Source organism: Callospermophilus lateralis, chromosome 17, assembly GCF_048772815.1.
Source record: "Callospermophilus lateralis isolate mCalLat2 chromosome 17, mCalLat2.hap1, whole genome shotgun sequence".
Classification (NCBI taxonomy): Eukaryota; Metazoa; Chordata; class Mammalia; order Rodentia; family Sciuridae; genus Callospermophilus; species Callospermophilus lateralis.
This window is the reverse complement of record NC_135321.1, coordinates 64,761,261-64,767,319: the sequence shown is the minus strand read 5'-3', so window position 1 is coordinate 64,767,319 and position 6,059 is coordinate 64,761,261.

Below are 6,059 nucleotides of genomic sequence, written 5' to 3'. Positions count from 1 at the left end.
TCTCAAGCTGTCTCGTTTCCTTTCTCCTCAACTTTTTTGCGGGATGCTGATAATGGAACAATTATTCCCATTTTTTTTCTTTTTCATGGTGCGCCAGGTAATAACCAGAAAAAAAGTGATATTTTTCCTTCTTCTTGGAAATCACACCTTTTCTTTCTTTGAGAAAGCTCTTTGTCACAAGGTGCTTTTTATGTTTGAACTTCTTGTTTGAATTCAGAGTTGCCCTTAAAGTGAAATAGAGTTATTTGACTTTATGTAGACACCAGGAGAAGCTGATATTAATGAATTCAAGCAGGATATTTGTTTGATCAAAAGCCTGGGCCCAACCAATGATACTGAATTTGTAAAATTTATTAGAGCTAAGACAAATAAATTAAAGGTTGCTCTTTAGTTTGCAAATTCACTACTAAAAGAAGGACAGTTACAATGAACTGTGATTTTTAGAAATTAAATTTTTTAGGAATTTTAGAAATTAAGGAATTTTAGAAATTAAACTTTTAGAAACTTAATGGCTTTTCATCAAAGACCCGGAGATCACATAGACTGCTTCACAAAGAAAGGGGCCTTGTGTCCCTCATACCACTTACAACAGCATGCCAAACTACATGTCAAGGAGAACGCTGAAGAAAGGCTTCCCGGCCAAACCACAAGCTGATCTGAAAGTGCAAAACAGCAAAGTGAGAAGTCAAACAAAACAAACACGCCAAGACTTCGCCAAGCAGCATGAACCACAGGCCTTAGAAAAGCACACACCGCCCCCCACAGGCCTCACAGTCACACCCAGGACTGCCCGGGAGGTGCCACATGGGGTCCACACCACGCCTCTTACCCCTTGTATGTGGGACCACAGAGGATGCTGGACTGGGCAGTGTGCCTGCTGGCTGCACCCAGTGATCTTATGTGGACTCTCCTCTCCACGTTGGCACACACAGAAGTCTCCCTGATGGCTTCAGAGGTCTTTATGTTGACAAGGAAAATGACCCAAAGTAGCCATCTACACAATCAATTGTGCCCACCCAAGCCTTTCTCACAAGGCACTTGGTACCTAACAGTTTTATTATTTCCCAAATAAATCACATTGATTAGGAAAACAGGAAAAGATCTTATTTGGACCCTCAAACTGCCTCTTTTAGAAAAACCTTTAGCTATTTTAACTGTGAAATAGGCAGATATTTACCAAAAAGCTTCTCTAAGCATCTGAGATTACATTTTAACTGCTTATGATAAAGTGAACCTTGAGACATTTCCACGAATAATAAATATCTTGCTTTAATGACTCATTTTCAAAAGTCAATATATCATTCAAAGGAAGAAGGTGGGCATTGTACAGTGCAGGATTATATACTGTTCAAAACCTGTACTGAAAATATATACCTCTCAAATGAAGAGCTTAGTCAAGAAGATTTCATTAAAGAAATACAATTTAGAAAAATAATTTTTAAAGTTCTTATTTGTTATTGTATTGTTTATAACAGTAACAGATTGAAATCCAAATGACCACCAACAGGAAACTAGTAAAAATTCCTGGCATGTAGTAAATGCTCACTAAATGTTTATTGATTGAGCAAATGAATGGTACAGTTTCCATTGCCTAGAATACTCCCTTGCTTCCCACCCATTTTCCAAGTCAGATATCCAGTTTCTTGTTGATTCTGAGTCCCAATAACTTTCCAATAAATTCTGCCTATGCTTAAGATGGCAACCAAAAAAACCCAAGTGACACATGCATCAAATGTGACAAATACCAAATTCTATTCTACAGCAAACAGTATGACATTTCAGTTCCAGTATAATTATAAAAGTATACCTTTTGAATTAGTTTGGTCAAATTGCTCATATACCAAATCCCACTTCAGCCCATAAATGGTTTGGAAATAAAGTGACATCTGTCACTTGAGTATTGGAATGGAGCACTGGTAATTAAGAAGACTTCTCAGAGATGATAAGCTTCAACTGACAGAGACATGTCAGTGTGCACAAAATGAATAAGGGCACACCAGTGAGAGTTAGTGAGTTGCACAAAGTGCATATTGACTTAGTTGCAAGGAGGACCAGCCAAGTACGACAATGAAGAAAAAATACCAAAGAACTACAAGGAATCAAAGGCTAGCAGAGGGTGGTGCTTTGCTGTAGGGCATGGCACATAATAGGTGTTAGGAAACCCAACAGAGTATGGAACCTGAAGTTGAGCCCCGATGGGGAACAGGATAATGCAGCGACGCTACCCTCCACAAATGCTGTCACGTACACCATCTGTGCTTATTCTTCCAAGCACCCTCACGAGGAGATGAAAGCAGGGAGATGGAACATCCACCAGTGGTGGGCACTAGTCTTCGTTTGGAAGACCCAGAAGGCAGAGCCTGAGCAGAGCCAGGATGTCCTGTCTAACAGGGAGTGCAATCCAGGACACAAGACTGAAAAGAGGAAGAGCCAAGGTGACACAATGGGCCTCCAGCCGGCCACCCTGCATCCTACCAGTTGGAAGTTTACCTCCCAGGAAGCAATGCTCCATCCTCCTGGCACTGAGAGGGCTAAATCTGTGCACCCCACCTCAGCCGACTGAGAACCCCAGGCAGAGGGCACACAGAGACAAAGCACTGCTCGGCTGCTCCTGCCCAAGGCCAGCTGAAGCCATACAGAGCTGCTTCCTGCAGAGCAGCTGGAACCTGAAACATGGAAGGAGGGCAGACAGAAAGTGGGACCTGGGAAGTGTCTGACATGGTGCTGGTCAGCTGGATCTGCGACGGGTTCCGGGTCTTCCATTGCGTCTGGATGATGGAGAGCCTGCAAAGGGAAAGGAGGAGGTAGTTATGAGAATCCTGGGAGTATTTATAGTATGATGTAGGACTTTCCATGTAACATACATGTATATAATACATTTTAATAATAGCATACCTGGACAAAACTGTGGTGTAGGTGCAGCCAGGAAGCAATTGTCTTCATGCTGCTCAAAAGATGGTAGCTATCCCTTCTCATCACTTGTAAAACACCCTTAATTTGACGTGAGGAATGGAATCAGTCTCATAATGGGTGAATCACAAAAATATCTGTAGACTGAGGTTCACTTTTGAATCTAATGTCATCATTGCCGCAGGTCACACAATGGATATTGAGTTATTATTAGCAAGTTTTATAAGTTGCCTGGAAAACATTCGTCACGAGGTGGTGCAGCACTAACGGGCAGGAACAGGAGCTGTGCATAAAAGCACATTACGTCACCCTTCAGCGTCACTGGAGAAAAATGGCTGCCTGGTAATTCATTGTGAAGGTCCTGACTCCAGGAGAACTTCATGAATAACAAAGTCGACTTCTTCATTCATCACGAGCAGTGGCTGATGTGTGTTTTTCATGCAACTTTCTAAGAATAAAAATTTCATCAGAGAGACAAATATGTGTCATTTTTTTTTCCTCTGGATGGAGTTCTATGTTATGGTCTTGAAAATCAATAATCTAATTTGAATTTACTTGCTCTTCTTACCATCATCTAAGTCATTATTAAATGAAGCCAAATGATACGCTTCTCCTCATCTCTAAATGGAAGAGCACATTCAATTTATTTTAAAACATTTTGCAAAGCAGCATCACTTTCGGAAAACACTTAATAATTGCCTGGCAGATTATCCTCTTAAGCTATTCTCATCGTCGTCAGGAGGGTCCTGATGCAGGAAAACCTCAGGAGATTGAATAGAAACATTCTCTCTGTTCCAAAAGTGGGCCTAGATTCCAATCTCTCTCCCAAAACTTGGACCTTAAATGAATTAACTTTCACCGTCCTGACCTTGTCTGCTGATAGCTTGGTTTACTCCCATCTCTCTGTTGTACTCAGGCCAAAGGTGCCACCTTTTGTGCAGCAGAATAACAGACAAAAGGGGGAGACAGGACATCTAGCAGCAGGAAACCTGGGGTGTTGGTAGCCTCTGCCAGGTCTCTGCTCAGTATGGCTCTTCCTAGTTCAATAGGGAACTGTTTGCACTTCTTCTGGGGGCTCAAACCTAGGAGAGACAGTCCAATATACAAAGGGCAGGCCATGGGGCACAGATGATTGGAACAACTACTTGTCAGGAGTCTGATCTGGTACTTCCTAGTTCAAGGTCAGCCTACTTGGACCCCTAACCTGCCTCCTTACCTCTGCACGCCCCTGCTCCTTGGGAGTGATTCTAGATACCAAAAAGCAACCAGAACACTTCAGGAGACATGGTCTAGGGCAAGAAATGTGGGAACTGGGCACTCATCTGGACAAATGATGGGGCAGAATGAACCTTAAGATGACAGGAGATGAGAACAGTGCCAAAGAAAGTAAAATAGAAAAAAGACAGATTCATGCCCCACTGACATGTGCTAGGGGACTACCTCTCCCAACTCCTGGGAGCTGCTCTGTCTCCTGATGGGTGGCTGGGAGTTGATCTCTGCAGCTGGCCGGCTGGGAGCAGTCAGAGACAGCTGCTCTTGCACACACCTGTGTCTGGAGCACAGTCCCATGGAAGAAGGCAGGAATGGTCCAGAGAGAGGACAGCCCCTCAGTATGTCCACTTGGTGTGCTTCTCCTGCCTGACAATACCTGCTTCTTCAGGGAGTTTCACTGACAGCTCAGTTCCCAGGGAGGATTTGGGGAATCCGGAACCTTCCTGTCCAGCTGAGAGGTGCCACACCACTTCCTCCTGTGTGAAAATGTCTCAGTATGGACAGGTCCCTCAGCCCTGCTGCCTGTGGAACATCCTGATGCCCATGCACCTGTTGCATCTCAATCACTCCCTGCCGTGGCGCCAACACACACCGACACATTTGTAGATAGGTCCAGAACGAGAGGCAATCTCCAGGCCACAGTGGAGCCCTGCTCCCAGGCTGCAAGTCACACTTTCTACATTGTCACACTTTCTTCTTTCCTCCAAGACAGAAGTCCTGGTGAACCTGAGGCCGACTCCCCGCCACCTCTCCAGCTGCCTGTCTTGGAAGCTGTTAGGAGAAGACCTCTTCTGGTGCAAGGATGTTTTTCTCACCTGACTGTGTTCTTCAGCTCTACCCCCCTAATTATTCCTAGGAAAAGAGGACCACATCTCAGGCAAAATGGGCTGTGATTTGGCAGATCAGGGGGACTTACCCTTGGGTGGTGGTATCTGGTAGTATCAGCCAATTTCTCTGCTCAGAGATCTGTGAATAAAATAATGACTATTGAAGAATGAGACATGTGGCTGGTTGATTCATTAAAATGGAGGGTACATGCCTGTTGCTTAAAATATGCTCCATGCAATCAGTGTCAGCACCTCCTGGAAGTGTATCAGAAATACAAGACCCTGCTTATTTTTTGAGATGGGTTCTTGCTATGTTGCACAGGCTGATCTTGAGCCCCTGGGCTCAAGTGCTTCTCCTGCCTTGGCCTCCTAAGAAGTTTTTAAGTGACTTGCCAAAGATCACATGGCAGACAAGTGTTGAAGGCCAGCCAAAGCCAGGCAGTCTGACTCCAGACCTGTGCACTGAACCCACCTTTGTCATCCTAGGAGAAAAAGAAAGTGAGTCCTAGGCTGGGGGTCTTGACCTTGGCCACACATTGGAATCACCATGGGCACTCTAGAAAACACTCATATCCCGGGGCTGGGGATGTGGCTCAAGGGGTAGCGCGCTTGCCTGGCATGCGTGCCGCTCGGGTTCGATCCTCAGCATCACATACAAACAAAGATGTTGTGTCCGCCTAGAACTAAAATAAATAAATAAATAAATAAATAAATAAATATTTAAAAATTCTCTCTCTCTCTCTCTCTCTCTCTCTCTCTCTCTCTCTCCCACTCTCTCTTTAAAAAAAAAACAAAAAACACTCATATCCCACAGACTGGAACAAAGCATTCACAGTTAATTATATTGTTATATTGAGTGCATGTCTCCATATGTAACTGCAAATACCACCTTCATGTACATCTAAAAATGCACCAATAAAAATGTGTGAAAAAAGAAAAAGAGGAAAAATAAATAAAATATATATTACAGTAAAAAGAAAATCCACAGTTTATTTATCTGACATGTCCTGTGTCCATGTCCATGTCCAGGCGGGGGGCTGGGGATGTGGC